The sequence below is a fragment of the Myodes glareolus genome, chromosome 23 (assembly GCF_982192425.1).
Source record: "Myodes glareolus chromosome 23, mMyoGla1.1, whole genome shotgun sequence".
Classification (NCBI taxonomy): Eukaryota; Metazoa; Chordata; class Mammalia; order Rodentia; family Cricetidae; genus Myodes; species Myodes glareolus.
In genome coordinates, this window is record NC_142048.1 from 50,984,598 (window position 1) to 51,008,513 (window position 23,916).

Sequence of the window (23,916 nt, forward strand, 5' to 3'; positions counted from 1 at the left end):
GGCCACTGGATCTCTGTGAAAGATGTCTTGGTCTCCTGCAGTGTGTTGAGTGTTATGAGTATCAGGGCCCGTGTGGGCAGTGAACTCCCAAGCAATTGATCACTCATAGCTCTAATTTCGGTTTTTGTTTTTTAGCTCAGTCCTTCCTCCTATTTGAGAAAAACTGAGTTCCTTTCATCCATTTTTATCCTAAGGGATGAGCTTTGGACTAAGAGATGAAATATTTCTTACATCTCAGGGAGGCATCTGCATCCTCAGCGATGGAATTTAGTGGACTTGTATGATGGGTTATAGCCTGGACCTGTCATGATGATTGGAGTGTGCTTTTTTGGGGGTTTTGAAAGTTTTTTTGAATGTTTGTGGGTGAAAGGTCACCTTTCTAAGTTCCACTGTTCCCAAATCTACACCTTATGTGTGTGACCATCTCCAGCTCAGTACTGAGTATAAAAGCAGTTCTCTACCAATTTACCCTTGAATCCAGGACTGAATGTAGAATTTTACATCATTAACTTTTCTGCTTATGACACTGGAAGATTGTCTGATATTGGAAATTAAAAAAACCTGAATTTAATTTGATTTTTTTAATTTTTAAACCTGAAGAATTTTCCATTTTTTTTCCAAGTATGAAACATCTACAGAATGGGTCCTCAATGTTCTTATCTCCTTCAAAGTAATTCTGTGGTCTTCTAGGAGTTTCTTTAGTGAGTGGGTGCCATCTTTCATTCTGGGATTTTGTTTTTCTCAAACAAGTATTCTTGCTTATCTATCTGCTGTCTGAGACTTTCTCTGTCTCCTGCCCATTCGCCCCCCACCCCGACCTCTCGTCTTCTGAGATTACACTTGAATCTTTGTCTTCCTTATTCACAAACACGGGCAATTCTCAGGATTGCTGTCAACTTTCCTAGATCAATTCTCTGCAGTCTTGGTACCTGTTCATCTCTAAACATGAGACGGGTTAGATGATCTCTGTTAAATGCCATCTCTTGGCCTATTTTAATCTGGTCCTCTCTTGTGCTTTGCCTTGACTGTGTGTCTGTGGTTCTGCCATCTTCTGCTTCACACAGCCTTTCAGCCCCATTTTCTGCTGGGAATGTGAAGCTGACACTGGATGTTCTTGTTCTCTTCTCCCTGCTGTATTGTCTCTCTCTCTCTCTCTCTCTCTCTCTCTCTCTCTCTCTCTCTCTTTATTTCGATTTAACTCTCTTCACTGAGTCTTCTTCTTCCACTTACCAATATTTAATTTATGTAAATATTTCTGGCATCCAGCACTTCACCCAGAGAGAGCCCACTTGACCTCATGGGATCTTCTGTTGCCTCTCTGTCTTGGTCCCTCCCTGGGTTCCAGAGGGGCTCAGTTTAGCCTTAACTCTTCTGAGCAGACTCTTACTGTGCTCAGAGCAGGGAGTGATCACGACATAGGGAGGTGCCATCATTCTATAACTGAAGTAAAATCTAACTGGAAAAAATGCGTAGATTCTTTTACTTTATACTTGGTTTGACTAATTTCTAAAGAAAAAACTATATGAATTCCTGCTTCATTGGAAAATAATTTACTTTCAGAAAATTTCTCCAAAGTCATTCAGGGTCACATACAAGAATAACCTTAATGATGAATAATTAGAATATCATGACACAGCTACCCACAATACAGAATATCCATAAGTCAAGAAAAGACAGTGTTGGTTTGCAATGTATAAAAATTTCAATCTTATTTTAATTATTTTCTGTACCTCATATTAGAATAGTGTTATTAGATATATATCATAAATAAAGGTCTAACAGTTAATTTTGAATTTCAGGTAAATAAAATTTCTTTTAGTATGGATATGTACCAGATATTATAGCATGGAATATGTGAGTGTTGATCTGAAATTCAAATTTCACTGTACATCACAATTTTGTTTATCAAGCATGACAACCTTATATCAGAAATATGTTTAAAATGATCCATGTATAATGCGTCTTGTAAATAATGTATGACATATTTTATTTTGGAATTAGAACAGTTAGATTTTGTTTCTTCGAATTTATTTTTTTCCCCATTTTAAAGCAGAAAATGGAATTTCTAAGAGGGGACCCCACTGACCTTTAAATTAAATCAAGACACTCTGCATAGTCAGTAATAGGCAGCATTTTCAGTGAGCTGTGCTATGCATAAAGAAATCATCACTGTAATGAGCAAGAGTTCTCTCCAGCGGCACCTGCATTTCTTCCAGTTACTCCGTCCTAATGCACACTTTGTTTCCATCATCTCAAAACCTTGCTTTAATGTGCAGATATTGGTTTCTCTTTCCTAATACCAGTTTCATGACTTTACTTGAAAACTGGGCACAGGAGGCTCTGGCAGAGGCAGCTTTGGTGTCTGACAGTCACAGCTTCTGTAGCCCAGGATGGAAAGGTAAATACTTTGTTCCTGCTCTCTAGGGACCCAAAGTGTGGGTGGAGGAGGAGCTTGGGAATCAATACCTTTGGTGTTGCTATGCCTTGCCCAGGTGCTTGGGTGAGGCCACAGCCCAGAGAGCATAATGAAGACTTTCAGAGAATACCACTGAATCCCTCATTCTATGGGGCTCGGGAAACGACAGAAGAGAAAATAAAGTTAAAAAGCACAAATTAAGCAAATACCACGTGGCACAAAAGAGTCCATATGTCCATTGCCAAGACTTGAACTGGGAGGGTTACACTTAGGGGAGGAAGGCTTCTGAGGAGGACCCTCCTCTAGACTAGAATGGGAACAGTCAGGACCCTCACCTAGGAAGACAGAGAACTTGGAAACTGGGCATTGAGTGTCCAGTTGCAGTTCCATGGGGTGGGGACTGGAGGACTTTCAGCAAGAGGTGCTAAGAATTGGTCCTTTCATGATTGCTGTCATGGTGCCATGAAGTCTGGTGTCTTCAGGCCTGACATATCATGTTACATAGACATTTCTATGTTAGAAGAGAGTGAGAGGAGACAAAGGATTTGCAGTGGGTCACACGAAGAACCATCGGCTTGGGCAAGGAGATGAGGTACTTGTTAGTGTGGAGGAAGAAGAGAAAGGAGGTCATGATCCTTGGAACTTGAGGGAACATGCAAAAGTGTTGAGCCTGGAGCACTACGTACCTCTACAAGGATCCTTTCCATCCCGTCCATAAATGCTACTCACTGGAGTGTGATATGGAATATGTATCACTAGATGCAATGGTCCAAGATTTTTTAAGAACACAGTCTAGCATACATTAGTATTAATTAATTATGGATTACTAAACTCAATGAGGATTACGGGAATCCAAGCAGTGAGACATCGTAACAGTTGATCAGATCACCTAGGACCACCAGGTAGGTGACTAAGGGGAAGGAACTGTAGACAGCGTGCATACATTGATAAAGGACGATTTCTGCTCTCAGTGGGAAGGAGTGTGAGAGGCTGAGATTTCTCTTTCTAGAACCATGCGTGACTTGAAATTTGTGAATTGAGTTGAAGAAGAATTGTGATTTGCCTCTCTTTCTCTCATTCTCATTTAGCTTCAAGGTTAAGAAAAATTCCTTTTCTAAGACAATCCTCACCCTGAGAGGATTTCTACCCAAAATCTGTCATGTTTTTTATAACTATGTAGAAAGCTAAAACCCCTCCAGTTCATGGCTTCTGGTCATCCTTGGTTAACAGTAATGTCTTTCTAAGTTTTTATGACCTCAGCCCCTCACATGAGTCGCATCAGTGCAAGCTTCCTGAAAGATAATTTCCTGGCCCTCTTTGTGCGGCTGCTTGAATCAGCAAATTATGGCTGGTTGTCATTAGGCTAGGTGCTCACCATTCTGTGACATGAATATTAAGTGCTTTTAAGGTAACATGTCTTCACTTTTCTCTTCTTGCAGGGCTCCCAAGGGTAATAATTACAGAGGGTAGGGCTGTAGGCACATTTGAATCATCACCTGGTAACAGATAGCTATTATGAATTTATATGAATGTCCTTATACCTGAAACTTTAGAATTTGCCTACATACTTGTTAAAATGGTGTGCAGAGCTGGGCTGCAGACAACCACGGAGAAACATTTCCACACAGATGAGGAAGCAAAATAGTTGCAGGGGGAGGGTGTTGATTCTCTGAACTTGGTCAGTTATTGACCCCAGTGACCATAAAGGAAAGAGTGGTGTGTGTGGGGGTGAGGGGGGCACGCACGCACTTACATGTTTGATAAGATACCCAAAAACCAGGTCTTAAAGGATTATTGACGTTGTAGTTCTAGACCATTCATTTACATGAGGAAATTTGCTTTTCTTGTTCATGAGAATAATGTGGGCCTGAGTCTCCCTTTGTGATGTCTTCATCAGTTTTTGGCAGCTAGAAAATTAGCTGCTCAGATTATTTCTTTATTACTTATTTTCTGCAAACGTCCAACATTATTTCAAATTTGAGAGCCAAAAAGAATTCACTGGTGAACCCTTTCTGGAAAAAATGTTTCAGTTAAAATTTTTCTTTTTTTGAAATGTCTATGTGAATGTGACTATTTGCAGGAGTTGGGTGTTTGTGTGTGTGTGTGTGTGTGTGTGTGTGTACACGCAGCTCCATTGCTGATGCGGCAGTCTCTCTCCACCTCATATACCAAAGGCATATGAGTCTCTTGCTGATTTCATGTCACTGAATCTTTTCACTTAGCTGGTCATTTGCTCAAGAGATCCCCTCCCCCTGCCTCCTGCCAGCTGAGAGTTTGGGTGAACTCTTAAAACTTCCTGTTTTTTACAGGATGATAGGGTTGCTGTCAGACAATGGTCCTTTATCCTGCCACTTGTATTTTAATAAAACACTAATTGGCCAGTAGCCAGGCAGTAAGTAAAGGCAGGACAACAAGAACAGGAGAATTCTGGGAAGAGGAAACGGTCAGTCTGAAGGTGTCATCTAGATGCAGAGGAAGCAGGATGAGAATGCCTCACTGAAAAAGATACCAAACCATGTGGCTGACATAGACAAGAATAATGGGCTAATATAAGATGTAAGAGTTAGTTAATAAGAAGCTTGAGCCAATAGGCCAATGATTTTATAACTAATGTAAGCCTCTGTGTATTTATTTGGGGCTGAATAGCTGCAGGATTGGACAAGACAGAAACCTTGGTCAACAAATGGCACCAATGTGAACAATTATATCCACATAAAACCTGAGAGAGATTGGAAAGTAATTCTAGACACAAAAGAACAGAGTTAAGCATGGCTTCTTGGTAGCAGCATTTTCTCGGGTGTGCTCTGTTTGCTAGAGGCAAATATGTCTCATTTAAGAGAGCCTACCTGATTCAGATTTAGCTGCAAAAACCTTGCAGCTCTTTTAAGAGGCTCTTCCACAAAGCACTTAAATGGTGTTTATGAACGGCTGACAGCATGCTTCTTGGTGGTGGTAGGTGGTATGGGAGGTCCTTCTGTCTATGTGTTGTTTTTATTGGTTAATAAGTAAAGAATGCCTTGACCTGTTGATAGGGCAGAACTCGGGTAGGTGGGGAAAAACTAAACTGAATGCTGGGAGAAAGAAGGGTGGAGCATGGGAGATACCACAGAGCCACTGTCAGAGTCAGACATGCTAAAACTTTTCTGGTAACCCACTACCAGGTGGTGATACACAGATTAATTAAGATGGATTAAATTAATATGTAAGAGTTAGTCAATAAGAAGCTAGAGCCAAGGGGGCAAACATTGATTTAAATAATATAGTTTCTGTGTGATTATTTGGGGTTTTGCTAGCCAGGTGTCTGGGAAACAACAAGTGGAATTTCATCCAACAGGCAGGGACCTTGAAATGCCATAGAGTTGTGCCAATAAACATGGCTCTGGCCAGTACCTCCACCATGAGGCTAGATTCTCAGAAAGCTAAGAAGTGGGGTAGATCCAGCTGTCAAATCCACAGCTTTAATCCTTGCCATATTGCTTAGCAAATTAAAGACTTATGTGGTCAGAAAAAGAGAGATATACAGTAAAGATAGATTCAGACAAAGAAGGCTGCTAAACAGTTTACAGTGTGTTTAAAAATATATGTAGGCTTAGGAGAGAAAAGAAAAAGGATAAAGTCCTTAAAATAAAAAAAGAAAGAAAGAGAGTAGTTGGGTGTGGTGGCACACACCTTTAATTCCAACACTTGGGAGGCAAAGGCAGGTGGATCTCTGTGAGTTTAAGGACAAACTAGTCTACATAGTGAGTGCCAGGACAGCCAAAAATACACAGAGAAACCTAGTCTCAAAAAAACAAAAATTAAAAATAAAAACAAAAGAAATAGAGTTTAAAATAAAGCCATGTAAAGATGAAAAGTACATGGAAAGTCTGGGTACTGCATGTTATTGTGTTGTCTTTAAATTGTTTGATGGCTGAGGAAGGAGCAAAAGCTGCTAAAAGACATTTGATTACAAATGCTGCTGGATTAATACAACATATATATTTTGAAAATGCTTTTACTTCAAAATTTAATTCAAAATATATGTTGCTTTGGAGAAGAGGTTTTACTTTTGTTTCCACAGAAAATGAGAGGCTGTGGGTTCATTCTGGGTTAAGAAAAATCCAGTTTGATCAAAGAAAACCCCTTGAGAAATCTGATAAGAGTAGATGGCCCAGATGTGTGAGTTCTACATCCAGAACAGATTCAAGACTGCTGCCTGGGATGATCAAGCCTCACAGGATACTCCAGTCAGAACTTGATCATAATTCAAAATTTTCTTTAGGTCGCCATTAGATTATCAGTGTTCCCAGTCAGCTGGAAGTAGCCTGGAAACTACATTCACATTCCCCCCAAATGGATTAGGGATATTTATCTTTGTTTAGAGTGTTGATTAAAAGTTGTAATCAATAATGGTCTGGACAAAAAGCTAAACAAAGAATATTAGATTCAATTTTCTTGTTTTGAGAAAAAAGGGGGAAGTGCTGTGGGACAATGGTCTTTTAACCTGCCATTTGTATTTTAATAAAACACCGATTGGCCAGTAGCCAGGCAGGAAGTATAGGCAGGGCAACCAGGCAGGAAGTAGAGGTGGGGTAACAATAACAGGAGAATTCTGGGAAGAGGAATCAGTCAGTCTGTGATCATCATCCAGAAGCAGAGAAAGCAAGATGAAAATGCCTCACTGAAAAAGATACCAAGCAACACGGCTAATGTAGCCAAAAACAATGGGCTAATTAAGATGTAAGAATTAGTTAATAAGAAGCCTGAGCTAATAGGCTAACGAGTTTATAATTAATGTAGGCCTCTGTGTGTTTCTTTGGGGCTGAATGACTGTAGGATCGGACAGGATAAAAACCTCAGTCAACAGTAGGGGTGCTGAACTTCAGCCCTCATACTTCTAATTCAAGTACTTTACCTACTGAGCCATCTCCTCAGCCCTAGAGGATTTATATTATATATTTTGTTTTTTTACCAAGTAGTTCATTGTTTTCATTAGCAGTAGTGTTGATTGTTTTCTTTTAAAGGATATTGATTTCATCTAAATGCTCATAATTGTTGCAAAGTCTCATCAATAAATATTTCAAAATAACACATTGAATTTGTCAGATCCCTAGTAGTTGGTGATCTGTATTTTGAACTTTTCTACAATTTTTCTAAGAGATTATTATTATCATTTTATTATTATTATTATTATTATTATTATTATTGTTATATTTTTTAAAAAGAGCAATTACAATGGGTTTGCTGCCTTTCTTGAAGTTTGTTATATTTGTCATTGAGTTTGGGCCTCTATGGTTTTGTTCTCTTTGTTTTGATTTATTTATTGTCACTATTTTTCACATTGCCTGTCTGACGTGTGCTTAAGAGTACACTTTTATTCTTATTTCCTTTTTAATTGCATTTCATGATGACTAATTCCTATAATCATTTTATTATATATTTTTACATTCCCAGTTAGGATATCTCTTTGACAAAGAGTTTTTCGTATGGCAGCTTGCTGCATTTCCCGACATGTGGCTGTTTTTGAGTTCTATTTTCAATGTCTCCCATGTAACAGAGATATGCTCTGCATGGTGGCAGTCTTTTGAAGCTGTGTTCATTTGCCTTATTTGCCTGTAGGTCACTACTCTTGGCCAGTGTCCAAGTTCATCCAACTTGGGTCCTTCTGTATTGATTGGAGATAGTGTTTCCTATTGGTTGCTTAAGGATAAATGTATTTATTATGCCTCTCAAAGTACCTTTCTCCTCAATAATAGTTCTATCTGCTTGTTCTCTCAGTTTTGTAAAAATTGTTCCTGGATTTGTTAAATCTACCTCATGCATTTCACATTCACATTTCTACTTGCATAAAATTTATAATTTGTATGTTGTCTGTTGGAATGGCCCCATTTTTCACTGCGAAATATTTTTGTGTATCACCAATATGTCTCTTGCCATAAATCCACTTTGGGATATGTGACTGGTGTCCCCGTTGTTCTGAATGACAATTTTTGTGGCAGGAAGTCCGGCCTGCTTTTTTTTCAGCCTTTTCTAGCTCTTCAAATTGAATCATTCTCAGTGGAGTTAGGTTTAACGTTTTCATATATATATATATACATATATATAATGTATATATATATTCATAGATAAATACTATATTTATTTGGAGGCAAATATATTTAAATGCATAATGATATTTCATGATGTATTTTCTGTTTATCAAATATTTTAAGCTTAATTTTCTCTCTCTTCTTTTACTTCTTTTGAAATAAACAAATACAGAGTGTGAACATGAGTTTTTTGCGAGAGGGTCTTGCAATGTAGCCCAAGCTGATCTGGAATTCTCTCTATAGCTTGAGAGCACTTGCCTTTTCTGCTGAGTGCTAGGATGAAGAGTACCACACTTGGCTTTGCTTTAGCAAGTGTTTTAAAATATGATCTCATTATCGTCTCTATTATTTGTTTGATTTATAAGGAATTCTTTGACTATATTAGCAGAAGTTGCTCACAACATGACATGCATAGCTCCAAATGGTCACCAGCAGATGCCTGGAAAAAGAACTCACAGTATATGCCTGTGCTGAAACATTACCCAGTCTTAAAGGAAAAGGATTCTGTAAGTTTTGACAATTGTGTGAGTCCACTTGAAAAAAAATTAAAAGGTTAAGCAGAACCAGCCAAAGAATAAAACATTATACAATACCACTTACACAAAATTCTTAAAATAGTCACAGTTAAAGGACAGGGAGTAAAAATTCTGGTACAAGACAGTAACTTCCAGGCATCCACTGTACACTGTACATTGTATATTCACTGCAGCTCTTGTGGTGAGCAACTTGCTTAAAATTTACGGAGGATAGACATTTGCTAAGGTTCTTAGAGTAAACAGCAAACTGTACCCAGGTAGGTGGGGACATGAGGTGATGGGTTCCTGTGATATTTTCACAGGTACATACTTATTGACAAAGTTATCAAGTTGTTGAGATTAAATATATGTCTGCATGTCAATCATACATAATGGAGTGATTTATGTTACCCTTAAGGAGCCACTGAGAGATTCAAAGGAGGGTCACCTGAGTGCAAGCGATGCAGGAGGCTCTTGAGGCTGGATGAGTTTATGCACCCATTTGAATTGGGCTTTTGTTTTTCTCATCCATTCAACAAGTATCAATTGAGTACTTATCATCCGCTCAAGAGATGCTTTGCTGTATATGTGTAATTATGCTTCTCATGTGAAAATTCAGAGTCCAGTAATGATCAGTGTTGAATTAGTGCCTGCGTAGGCCTTGCTATGTGTACAAAAGCAAGCTTGGTTGATTTTACATGGTGAATGAAGGAGGAACCCACATGAAAGAAGGGCCCATAATGTTTTCTGAGCCTAAGGTGGATGTGGGAAGTTGAGTGAAAATTTCCAGGTGCCAAAGAAAGGAAGAGCTTTGTGCCTGAGTGTGCGCGTGGAGTTCTGAGGAAGGGGCTATTCGGGTTGTATGCTGGACAGTGGGGTAACTCAGTCTTGGTTTGTCTAACTTTGTTACTAATCAGTGGTTGTAAGATGAGAATGTATCTTCAGTATGTTGTTTCCCGAGAAGTAGAGAGAGTTGGGTCTATTTATTTTTGGTAAGGCTGCTGTGTACCCAAGTTTTTCATCACCCCTTTGCCTGCTCTGTACGTTTCACTGCCTGATATATGGCAGGAATAGGACGAATATAAAAACTCTTATTAATTCAATATTTACACTGTGACAGAGACAGCCTTTGTAGTGTGAGATTCTCTTACATGTTTGTTATGGTTTACTTTTGTGTTTAAATTACTTGTATGTGTACCTGTGTGGGAGTGTCTGCATGTAAGTACCACTAGGGTTCAGAGAAGATCATCAGATTCCAGGAGGCAGACTCATGGGCACCCAATATAAATGCTAGGAATGGATCTCAGGTCTGCTGCAAGAACAGTATGGGCCGTTAAGCACCGAGTCATCTCTCCAGTCCCCACCCCAACTCGATTATCTTTAAAACAAAGTATCCAAGTTCTGTGTGGCCACAGTGTGAAGACAGAGGTAGCTGAGCCACAGGTGACCTTCCACCCTTCCGTAGTTCAGTTCAGCATACTCAGCAGTGCGGAAAGTCTCATCAAATCAAAATAAAGAGCTAGTTGTGTTTGAGTTCTCCCTTGTATAAATTCATGTCACTACAAACAGGACTGGCAATTCATGGGACATAGAGATCAAAAAGGTCACATTCCTCTGGACAGTAATCTCAGCACGCCAAGACCGTGCTGCAGCAGCAAATGGCAGATTCTGTGAAAACATTCTGCTGTACTGGCCCTAAATGCCTCGTCCTGTGGAGCTATTTGTTGAGTTTGTGAGAGGTAGAATGTGGGAGGAAGAAGACCTCAAGTCACTGGGACATGCACTCAAAGGGGACCCTGAGTTCCTTCCATGGTTGGGGGGCAAGCTTCTTCCGCCTTTCTTTTCTGCGATGTGCTGTTCCCCACAGGCCCCAAACAACAGGGTCATCTAGTTATGAACTCAGCCATGGACAACTGCGGGCCAAATGAATCTTCTTTCTTCCTCATGGGTTAAGTCAGATATTTTGTTGTAGGGATGGGACTCTAAGACATCCTTCTGTGGACTGTGTGCACCATGCAAAGGAAGATGCCTAGAAATGCATGACCCCAGGTCTAGTTTCTCATTATTCTGGAATTAGATGACATTATGTTTAGTTAATGATCATCTTCTCTTTGGAGTCACATGCCAAATCATTCGCAGACTTAGAAAACACTCCAACCAAATCACAATTAATCTTTACTTAATCTTCTCAGGATCACTAATACCGTGGCCATTCAGCTTATAACTTCCCATTAAATATCTGCAGTTTTCTGAGTTAAAATAAAAATATTAGTGACAAAATCTTTATAATCAAATAAAGCCCTGCTTAATCTACTTGCAAGTGCCTGTTAATATATGTTTGCAGTTTTAGTTGAAAATAGTTTACTCACGTGTATGTTTTCTTTATGTGTAGGTGTGTGTGTGTGTGTGTGTGTGTGTGTGTGTGTGTGCACCGCACTAAGATCATCTGGAAGAGTCATGAACACTCTTAACAAGTGACATGCCTCTCAATCAATGCTTTTGAAAACCAATAACTACTAGCTCTTCAATATTAAATTTATAATTTGTTATTAAAGGGCACAATATGTCCTATGCTCATGCTATGACAGTTGGGTCCTATTCTAGAACCTCTTTTAAAAATGAAAAGTCCATCATTCCCCCCTCACAAACTATATGACTGCACTTTAACTCTGGTCTTTTGGGCAAAAACAAACAAAAAACCCTCCATGAATGGTTACTAACTCCAACTATCCAAAAATTCAAGTTACCAAAAGTCAGTGTCCTGAAACACTGAAACAAAGATATTTTAATGCACATTTTCTCTTTGATGTTGCAGAGGATATGCAGGAAATAGGTGATTTAGACTAATCACAAGTTTGAAAACCTTGTGTGTTGTGAGGCAAACAGAACCTTTAAGAGAAAACTGACCTTACTACTGCTCCGTGAGGCTGATGAACGGTGCCAAGAAGCTTTGGCCAGTCTCTAGCACTCACCCTGTAGAGCTGGCTCTACAATTCTGTGATCATATTGTCTGCTGCTGGTAAAGGATTGTCAGGTTCTCATTGTGCTCAGAGAGTCTAATTTCTGAGTTGATTCTGTTCGTCTTGGCAACGGCACAAGTACAAGCCATACCACAAATAAGTGTTGGTTAAAATATTGTGCCCTGCAAACGCGGGCGTCAAGTTTGCCCTGCAAACTTGGCGTCAGTAGCTGCCTCATTCTTTTTTTTGCCACCTCTTTGCTTGTGAATTGCAGGGAGCTGTGTGTGTGTGTGTTTGTGTGTGCGTGCGCGTGCGCACGCTTCTGTATTTGATTGAGTAGCAGGAAGGCAAGATATGAGAGGGGTGGGAGGAAAGTTGTACTCCAAGAAAATGATTGACAGATCAACTGGGGCAAAGCAAGAAAATTTAAATAAGAATACATGGAGGATATTTGTAGTAGTTGGAAGGCTAGCAAAATTCAATTACTTCTACTAAAAAAAATTCATATTTATTTTCTTGTGAATTCTCATCTTGGTGGATGAAATGGGATAGAGATCTTATATATCACTGATATCTTATACATCGCATATATTTTTGCTTATGAATTTTCAAGCTTCTGCTTCCGTACAGCAAAGCAACGTACCCAACCTTCTTGTCTGTTGTGTGGCAAACGTGTGACTCCTGACTCCTGTTGACCTCCTTAGAGGGAATTGGTTATATTCAAGGTGCTATTTTGGCTTGCATTGCCAGGGCCCTGTAGTCTGTTGCTAAGAATTATTGGGTGTTAAGAAAGGATATAAAGAACGAAGACAAGTAAAGATGCCCCAGTGGGCACTCATCGCATCTGCTGCCATCCCCTGGGACTATGCCAGAGCAAAAATGATAAATACTGGACCATTTTCAAAGGGCTCCAAGTCCCCTGGCACCACACTCCAGGGTAACTTTAACTATCCAGACATCTGTTGGGTTACAGATACAGCTGTCATGTGGACCCTAAATTACGTGAGGACAGTTTTACTAAGCGGCAGGTGAAAACATACTGGGGATGAAGTCACTCTGACCTGACTGGAGGAAAACAGGAAATGCCTGCCTGGAAGCTTTGGGTTTCTGTGTACTGGGGGCATAGAGCGAGCAGGTCTGCCTCAGCAGGGAGGCGAGACCGACAGGGCAACTGGTCAATACGTATTGATGATAACACAAAAGAAACCAACTTCACAGAGAAATGTTCTGTATCAGATTTCTGAAGCAGAAGTTTTGGTTAATAACACAGCAAGAGCAGCGTAAGAGAAGAGAGTGAATCTTAATAAGTGAATCAACGTTTGAAGCAAGCATAGGAAGATGAAGAAAGGAAGCTCCCAGATAGTCTCAACAGAATGATCTTGTTTCCTACAGAGAATTTATGTCTTATTGGATGGCAGGAGTTACGCTGAAATGGCACCAATGGCAGAAATGTGAACACATGTAGTAGACACATGCTTGCCTGGCCAGCTGCCCCACAGGCTGAATGCTGATTTTCCATCTCCATACACACCTCCTTCTCAGCCTCCCTTCTCAGGTGTGGTCACAGTGAGAGAGCTAGAGGCTAAGGTGTGCCCAGGCCCTGACTGAACATGAACACATTGATCCATGCCATGAATGGGCCTAGAAGCTTCCACAGTTCTAGGTAGGTACAGGTCTATTTATTGACAAAGACCAACTCTTTGGACTGTCTTATGGGCAATAATTAATTGTCATTTTAAAATTTAGAGATTTTATGCAATTTTTTTTGTTTTGTAGAAGATAACATTTTTTCAGCAAGTTGATTCTTCACGCAGAACTATTCATAGGCAACATAATAATTTATTTAAAATTAGTTAGCTCAATGCTTTTAGGAATGATTTTCATCATCAGTTTTATCAGTATTCATCTAAACAAGCTTTGGGTGTAGACATTCAAGTCAGTGAACATTAAATCGTTAGGGTTCTGTTTTGGGGGATGAACAGATGGTTTTCACATGAAGTCAGATAAGAAAGCAGTGGCCTGCATGGACAACCAGCAGCCATGGAGTAGCATGTCATTTTTTAAATATTCATTATTTGATCTAACAGCACTGTCTTCAAACATGCACTTTGTGTTGCTCTTACCACTTGCAGTTTGAATAAATTAATGATTTTTTCTAAGAAGTACCTAAGATTCATCAATATGTCAATCCTGTTGTGTTGAGACAACAGTAAACTCGAAGAAGAAATATTGTGTAGAGATTTGAATGGAGAAAGCTTCCCCAAGTTGACTCAGATATTTGAATACTTGGTACTCAGTTGGTGGCACAGTTTGGCGAGACTTATGAGGTGTGGCCTTGCTGGAGGAAGCATGTCACTGGGGGTGAGTGTTGACAGCTAGCACCTCCTACTGCTTTTAGTTCAGTCTCTCTCCTTCATGCTTCTGCAGTTGAAAGATTCATTCATTTGCAGATGTGATCTCTTGGTTCCCTGCCCTGGCACCTGACACAATGCCTGCCTCTTGCTGTCATGCCTCCATGCCATGCTGGACTTTTATCTCTCTAGAACCATAAGCCCAAATAAACTTTTCTTTCTGTAGGTTCCCTTGGTCATGTTCGATCACAGCAACTTAGAGATTCTGATGGCAGAATAAAGGCCATGACATATAGTGACAAAGTGACTTCAGAAGGGACTCTGTGATAGGCTGGGCATTTGTAAGCACTGGAATGAAGTGACTCAAAGGTGAAATAGCAAATGTCTATATTTGGACCCTCAGTGTTTAAGAGATTGAGAGAGAGATTTATGGACTTCTATAATACATAGCTGCTGAGCATATGTTATCCTTGATGCTTAGCTACTCGGGAGTAAAAAAAAAGCAAAAAGGCTTCCCTTGAGAATATCAATCAGTAGTTACAAGTGCCAACTACAAGTTCAGATGATAGGGTAGGAGCAAGATTTGTGTTTAGTACTACAAACAAATGCGCCCAAAGAAAAGTGATCTGGGTATTTGGAGGGAAGAAAGATCAACACTGTTGTTGGCTTAGACAAAGCCTCGTGCTAGAGAAGCCATTATTTCTACTGCTGGGTAGTGAATACCCATGATGAAGCTCAGTGTGGGGAGATTCCCATGATGCAATGTCACTAGTAATGTAAATTCATTTCTAAAATGAAATCACTCTGGCTGATTCCCTCGGGCAGCCATCCAAGGAGATGCACTTGCTGCTTTCCACATGCCTCCTTTACCCCCACAGGAGGCATCTCACAATAACAAAGAGTGTTTTTGTCTGGGGCTTGCTTCTTCCTGGGGTCTCAGTCTGACAGTCTTTAGAAGAGAGGGTGGTGATGCCTATTACACTCTCTGTGTGACTCATATCCACCCAAACAAAGCTCTGTGCACCACTACAGGAAGAAGCAATAGGATACTCAGGACTCTCCTCAAATATGACAGGGGTGAAGGCATCTTTAAGAAACAATTTTTATATATTATAAAAACAAAGTATTCTGTAAGGAGTTGCCCACAAATCTACTATTCCTTGATTTGAGTACATTAAAACACAAGGGGAGAAAAAGCAACACTCTGAGCTGGTTAAGTTCCATTGGTGGGAAGGGGAGGGGTTCTCAAGTCCTCACCTGTAGCTGAAGGAAGGAGACTCATTTTAGTTTGGGGATGTGGCTGGTGGTAGCCCAGTGAATGACCCTACACCCTGCATATATGGGCATCACTAATGGGACCGAGAAATACCCAATGTTATAATAAAATATTAAGGAAAAGAGAATGTGAAGTTGGAAGGGAGATAGGTTGGTGGGTCCTGGCGATAGTTAGAGGAAAGCAATGGGGGTAGATAGAGTCAAAAATGTATTTTTCGCATGTATGTAATTTTCAAATAAAAGTGTAAAACTGTTAAAAGGAAGATTGTGATATATTCCTCACAAGTTAAATTTTTGCTTGGAATTTCCTCATAATTTAACCAAGTTTTCCTGTGGTAAGACACTAAAAATATTTATACAATATTCAGTGGATTTACAGGGGAAGAAGTGACGGTTTCACTTGCCAAAGGGCATAATTTATTCTAGAAGTTACAGAAACACAAGAAGGTGTCCTAAAAATAAGGTGTATACGTTTCCAAAGAAGAGTTCATAGTATGTGTCTTTTTGTTTTGTTTCCACAAAATATTCCGTTAATATTGCTTATCTATTCTAATTGTTCTTTCACTCCTTTATTTGGTGCTCATCTTTTGTGTTTTTATTGCGTCGTTGAAGCGGCATTATATTAGAAATTAAAGTTGGATTGCCAGCATCCCTTGTTTGCCATCAGCACCCTTTTGTGTGTACAGCAAGACGAGGGTGTTAAGCTGTCTGCAGGAGGCAGCCATCCTTTCAGAAGTATAATCTGCGTACCTTCCTTCTCGGTGACGCTGCATGGAAAATATGCACTTCCTATTTACATTTATCATATCAGCTGTCAACACATTGCTTAATGAAGCAAGTACTTTTGTTCCGAGAAAATGAATGTTTCCCCTTTGATTAGCTGTTATTTAAAATGTGCTGATTGAAGCAAGTTGGCTACTTTTCAGTGGGCCTCTTTACAGTGTTGCTAACTCTTAAAGGTGACTATGCTCATATATTTACAGGTGCAACGATACTGCCTAGGGCAGCTTGTGCAAACACCAGATGGGGGTAGTCCTTGGCTTCATGTTACGAATCAAGTTGAAACCCTTCCATAAAATATAGGGTTCTAATAACTGCAGGGACCTGAAATCTCATTTTTCAGCACTGATTTTTGCATGGGTCATTGTGACTCATAAATAACGTTAATAAACTCTTCTCTCATTTGATCCTGCATTCCTATTACAGCAGTTGTCTGGGGCTGGTCTCCAGTGTGGGCCGTCATTGTAAGTATAGGTGATGAATGTTGACTTCGATACGTTAAACATCGATTTTTTTTCTTTCTACCTAATGACATATATTATTTGTCCTTGGAAAACATAAAACACCCTTCATTTGTTCAGTCAGTCAGTCAGCCGTCTCTTATTTTTCTTTTTTGTTATGTTAGTTTTGACGCATAGTCTCATGTAGCCCAGAATGTCCTCAAACTTTGTGTGACATTGACAATGACCTTGAGTTTCTGATCCTCCTGCCTCCACCTCCCAAGTGTTGGAATCCTAGATGTAGTCTCCCACACCTGGTTTATGTGGTGCTGGGTATCAGGGTTGTTGGTATTCCCCACATCTTCTGCAGCTAGATAGTCGAAGTCAGGAAGGTCACGTGAGGATCTGGTAAAGGAATTGGACCACTGGAGTGAAAAACCCAAGAATGTCTGATCCTGAAAACCAGGGAAGGCAACTGGCACCAAATGGGGGCAATGAGATCTTGGGACAGGCATGCAGGAGCAGGTTGGGTGTGGATTCTGGAGTTAAAAGCAGACAGGTGAATGGGTGAACCCAGGGCCATTCCTTGACTGAGGCGCTTTAGCATTGGTTCTCATGCTGACAGCTAGGTGTCTGCGTGTCATGGACCCTAAGGTGCCTTGCTGTGTGCAAAGCAGAGTGTGGCATTAGAACAGTCCTGAGGGAACATCTCTTGGGTGTTGGCAAACGGGAGACCTGTGAGAATAAGTTCTGAGCTGGGAGAAGTCAGTGGAAGGTACCACACCAGGGAACCAGTGTGGGAAGGAGCATCTTAAGGACCATGGGACAGGCAGGGACTTGAGTGTGTGTGAGGATGAAAGGTCAAAGCTCCTCACCTGGTTCATCCCAGTCAGCCTGGTGACCTTGACTCAAACACAGACTCTTTGGTGGCACGCTCTGGCTCTGTTGTTTTGAAATGAAGATACAGCCCCTTTGTATCGGTTTCACCCTCAGGCATGTGAGCTGAAATTATTCAAGTTCAGTGGCCTTGGTTTATGTCTGTTAGGAAGTAGGCAAGGTGCAGCTTGCAGCTGGATTCCCTGGAATTGGGAGCCCTTGAGGCTGTGGCTTCTGTCCTTGCATTGGGACCTTATGCCAAGATCACTGTTTAGTGTCTTAATTTATTCAGTGTGTCTACTGGGAGAAGCTCCTAGCTCCTCTAGTCTTTATGGTTATAATGAGGGCTACACTCAACTCTTTAGATGCTGACAGCTCCAGCTGCAAGTCACCTCCATAATGTGCACGTGTATGGTGTCTTCCAAGCCAACTGCCAAGTGTCTCTCTGACTTTTTTGTTCTATAGCCACAAAGAACACAGCTTCTAAAGAATTATCTTGCAGTTAAATCAAGATTTTTCCAGATGGACTGATTACTTACTCATTTAGAATCTAGAGTCTCATGTAGCCTAGGCTGGCATAGGGCTTCTGATCCTCCTGCCTCTACCTCCCAAGTGAAGGGCTACAGCCAGGCGCCATTGTACCCTGCATGATCTTTCCATACAAGGGAACTTAATCTGACCTGCAAACAGTAGACTGGTGTTCGGTTGAGTGACTAAGCCAAGGGGCCAGCTTGACTCTCTGGGATTTGGGCACCTTAAAAATTCAACCTTCTTGAAAGAGGTTTATGGTGTGGGAGAATTGTCTATATTCTGTCAATCATATTTTAAATAAACGCTGATTGGCCAGGCAGGAGGTATAGGTGGGAAAACCAGACAGGAAGTGGAAATGATGCAAAGAGAGCAGGAGAATTCTGGGGAGGAGGAAGTTGATTTCCCCGACTCCTGCCCAGATCACTGAAGCAGCAGGATGTGAGCTGCCCCACTGAAAAAGGTACTGAGCCACATGGCTAACATAGATCAGAAAAAATGGGTTAATCAAGATGTGAGAGTTAGCCAGTAAGAAGCCTGACCTAATGGGCCAATCAGCATTATAACTTATAGAGATCTCTTGTGTGATCTTACTTTGGGACTAAACAGCTGGGGGAACAGGGCAGGACAAAAACACAAACAAGCAGGCCCGGCCTTTTCATGTTACAGGTTTGCCTATCATTCACTCTGGTTCCATGTGCTATGAGTTCACTAGTCATGTAGCTGTGGGGCCTTTATGGCCAGTCTTGTCACCTTGGCCCCAGTTCCATTCCCCTAAAGTTTTAGAGAGCTCCAATAGGGCAGGCTCTCCAGACAGCCATAACAAGTCTGCCTGATAGAGAAATGGATGCTGTAAAATCGACTAAAGTAAATGGTTTCAATTTATGTTAAATTTCAGGAGACTGCCACTAAATTTGTCAAAGATACTAGGCTGAATTTCCCTCCTATAGTCTTTTAAGTTAACTTTTGCTGTTTGCCTTAAAGTGAAATTCCGTGCTCCAGCGAGAAGTAGAAGCAGTGACTATTCCTAAGATGAAACCATGTCCTTTAAATTCCACGTTCTTTCTCTTATTTATACTTCCTTGTTCTATTTTTCCGCTGCCCACACTTTGGCATGTGCTTTGCAGAGTTGTTGATGTTACAGGAAATCTGGCCTTCGGAATCCCTGGATCCTACTCTTCCTGCCGTGAATGTCAAAGCTGTTAACAAGGCGCAAACTCAGTTTCCTCTTTGTTTATTAATGAGGTCATGCTGTTTGCTTCACAAGGCTGTTGTGACGAGATAAGGCAATGAATAGAAAATTGACACTCTTCGCATATAAGGTATTATTAAGTAGTCCTCTGCTAGTGAAATTCCAGCCTGCCAATGTTTATAAATTAGATGTGTCAGTGGTGTAACGGATTGAAATTAATTCTACATCTATAGAAAACTACACGTGAGAGACCGCTTTCTGCTTCCGGAGACTTTCCATGAACAAACGTGTTTACGTTATTTTATGGTTTAGATAGATTCAATGTGTACCTGGTAAGGTTTAAACTATTTTTTTTTTTCTGGCCCTGCTCCCTGGCCCTATTTCCTTTGTCTCCAAGTGCTACTAAGCTCTTGCTTCTCTGAGTTTTGGCCTACCATTCTGTAAAGCATGCTCCCCTGCACTCAGTCTTCCCCCCACTCCCCAGGTTATTTCACATGAAGCCGAGGTTCACCCGAGAGAAAGTCTCACCTGGGAAGAAGTCCTAGATTTTTGCCAGGTAGCATCTTACTCATTCTGCTTTCATGGAGCTGGCTGTATTTCCACCAGATAGATAGTGTTTGATAAAAGAGGGAGGGTTCTGGAATGAAAGTTGTTTCACTGGCAAGAGTGGAAGTTTCCTAGGTTTACCAATAAGTCCATGATGCTGTTTCTTCATCAGCACTGTGCTCTTCTGGTTTTAAAAAAAAAGAGTAAAAGCAGGAGCATGAAAATGTAGATGCCAATGACTCCTAAGAGTCCTAAAGATGACTGTTAAATCAGTCATTTCCAACATGTCTTTCTCAGGCCAAATGGAACTTTATTTACTTGACTGTGTGACAGAGAAAGCCTCCATGTATCTAAGAGACCAAGTGAAGCTTAATTTTTGAATATAAATCTTAACTGATCCCTATAGAAGAAACAAAAAGACACGACAGGAAGATACAGAAGTGAGGATGATGAAGGACGGGGAGCCTCTCCCACTGTTTTCTTCTGGGACATGGGACACTGCAGAAATGAAGCACTCTGTTCCTAAGAATACTTATTGGGAGGGCAGAGACAGCTTGGCTGAAGAAAATTACAACCTTCTTACTTACTCATCTGCGAGCAAACGTGTGTGCACGCTGGAACCCAGAGGATAGATAAACAGGAAACAATCGGCAGTTTAGCAGCCAAAGAGGAAAATAGACAGGGAGGAGGGAAGGTCCCCAGCAGAGGCCGATCAGCCCTAGGATTATTGCTAAGTGGGAAGACCTTGTCATGGGGGTAATACATTTCCTATTAGCACTCATGGCTAATGGCTTTATCTCCCTCAGCAGCACGAGCATGTGCGGGAATCTCTGCTTATTTCATTTTCCACATTGCTTGCTAAGGATCGACTGATTCTTCCTCTCTTTATCCCTTCCAGATGTGTTCTTCCTTCCTCGTCTCTGCAGCTTAGGTTGCACGTCTACTGTGATAACCATGATTGCTCTTCAGCACAGAGATCACCTCAGAATCTCTCCATTGGAGTTAAGGAGATGGTACACAGAGGTGCATTTCTCAAGATGGGGCTACGTAAATGCTTTTTGGTCTCCTAGGCAAGACTTCCTTTGGGGGAAGCTAACAACTTCAATGTGCTGTAGCAGACATGTTCTGCTTTGAATGAATAATAAAAACAAATAGAGCTAGCTTTCCAAAGTTTCTAGGGATGGAGAGGTGGGAGGGGGGGTGAGGGAGAATAAAGGGAGGGAGAGAGGGAGGGAGATATGGAGAGGAGAGAGGAGAAAGTGTGTATGTATAAATTAATGCATGCATTAATGCAGAATAGAAGAGTGATCTGATAGATAGATTATTCCAGGAACAACTGCCACATTCACAAGAATTTTGAAAAACAACTAACAAAAGCCATTCAAATAACATAGGGTCATAACTATGCGACATCAATTTTAAATATCTTTTAAGATCAAAGGATGACACCGAAGTTATGTTATGAATGGTAGCATTTTATCCACAATTAATCAGCATTTATCTATGGTGCTCTTCAATATTTTTCACTTAAGCATCTTTATTTATGTCCTAGGTATATGTTCAGCTCCACGCCTTGCTGGCTGGATGATAATGATGGCCAGCGTCATGTAACGAGCGTGGCTGACATGGCCTCCTTCTGTAATCATGGTCTCATCAGTGTCCACTCTACTCCTTGAGAATGACACACTTAGAAAGATGTCAACACACCAGTCTTCATGAAATCCATCTTGTCAATGCCTTGTCCTCTTTGCTGTTCATCCAGGATCATCTGATACCATGGTTGCTTTGTTCAGCCTGCATACTGAATGATAGATGGTATAACCACAAGCAAACTCACCTTGCAATTCAACACTGTGTTCTCTATTCACACATTTCTTCACTCTTCCACAAGATCAAGTCTTTCTGTGCTTGACTATAGTCATGCCCTCTTCTGGATGTGCCTTTTACATTTTTTTAAAAAGCAACAGCAAATGTAATTTGCTTTGTACCACCAAAAATTTAGGACCTGTAACTGAGCCTGAGGGAGAGATGTGCTACTGAATGATGGTCAAGGTTGCTCTCGTAGGTCAAATTAAAATCAACTCAAAAATATGCTGCTTGGGTACCAAGTAATTCCATCCATGTCTCAGTGCCTGTCTCCTCCGAATTCATCAGATTCAATGGGAAAACTTGAAGCAGGTCAGGGTTGAGACCATTCATCAGAACTTTTACTTAAAGATGCGTACAAAGAAGATGTCAACATGGCAGGCCTATTTTTCTTGTGTTATTTCCCTGGGGTATTTTCAGATAGATCCTGGACATTGCAGCCTAATCTAACTTTACTCCAGGCTCCCTTGCAGCCTAGAATACCCTGGGGGGTAGAAAGCATACTGCCTTTGCTTACGTAATCACTCCTATTACTTTCCATCTTGGACATATTTCTCCTTGTCTAAGAAGGGTGACTGTAAAGTATAAGCAATTGCTACTCTGGATTTTGCTTCTCCTTTGTGTATTTTAATTGTGTGTGTTAGCTCTTAACTCTCTTGGTTTTACATTTTCAGTTGTTATTCATTGAGCAGATCGAATGTAACCCAACAAGGCACTCCTCGGGCTGAGTGATCCAGGCACTGTCTAGACCTCAGGCAGAGCCCCATCTCTAGGCAGCCAGCTAGTCTCAGACGCAAAGCTGCCTGTGCTGTTTTGTCTCGTGGAGAGAACTTTTTCATAGACCCTTCTGGTCATTATTCGCCCCACTCTGAGTAGTGAGTGTCTCACCAAGACTGGAGGACATTTCTAGCCACCTTTCTGGTTGTGTGCATCAGTGTCCTTCCCCATATTCTTAAACTTGATGCCCTGATAGCTTGAACTAGCTCAGACTGATAGCTTCACTTCCTGCTGCTGACCACACCTCTTTGATGAGCACCACTGAGTGCTATGGGGAGGACCTAAGATCATTCATCACACTAAGGGACTGAGACTTCCTGGGTGCTTGAACTGCCATATGACATGAACGGAAGCTGCAGCAGGGGTGCACAATTGTTTTGTTTCTGTCATGGTAGCCTGCAGCCTTTTACATAGCCCCTACACTGGGCAAGAAGTATCCTGAGAGGAGCGAAAAAGGCTTCATGGAAAACAATGAACAAACACAACAACAAAGACAAATCCCAAAGGTTGTCATTGCCTGGTACAAGAACACTCAGCGTGCAAGCACTGAAATGCAGCATGAGCAGAAAGATGTGAGGAGCTTGGTTAGGACACAGCCAGGGAGACCTGGGGCTCTACTGTTGCTGTGTGTCAGCCAGAATCCGTTATTGGCCCTGATAGTACAGCATGTGGCTCTGGTTCTTTGTCTGTAACTTTCCTATTGCTATGAATGAAAACCTGTCATAAGGCAGGATAAATGGTTTCAGAGAACACAATGCATCATGTTAGGGATCAGATTTGCAATGACAAGCAGTTCTCACATGGCCTTGACCAAGAAGCCGAGAGCTTGGGTCAGAAATGATTCAGGCCATAACCCCAAAAGCCACGCTATGCCTCCTGCCTAAAATGATCCGCAGCTTCCCAAACAAGCCAACAGCTAGGGACCAAGTGCTCAAACAGGAGAGTTTTTTTGGAACTGCGTATACCCCTCAGGCAACCCTGGAAGCCCTGGAGGGGTGTTGTGATGATGCACATTGCTACTTAAACCACAGGGCTGTGATGAGATGGGATTTGGAGCCAGAGAAATGCAGACTGTGGGAATAGACACTCTGTCACTCCAACATGCCATCTCCCATCACCCTGCCTTTGTTGATGGGTTCTGTCAGTTCACACAAAGCAGCTCAACTCTCTTATACCTGGCAAGCTTCTCTGCCTAGATGCTTTTCCTGTACGGTCTGTCTGTCCAAGGACACTGGAGCAAATCCAAGTCAGCTCTTGATGGCCTTGACGTATGAGTCTGGCCTGTCCTGTCAGGTGGCGCTGGTACACAGGGCCTCGATCTTGCTT

General features: G+C 41.2%; 1 long non-coding RNA gene across 1 annotated transcript in view; it reads left to right on the plus strand.

The window, feature by feature from the left end:
- The window catches only part of LOC146890542 (uncharacterized), a 106,451-nt gene that overhangs the window by 22,991 nt on the left and 59,544 nt on the right, over positions 1-23,916 (plus strand). The window lies entirely within an intron of this gene.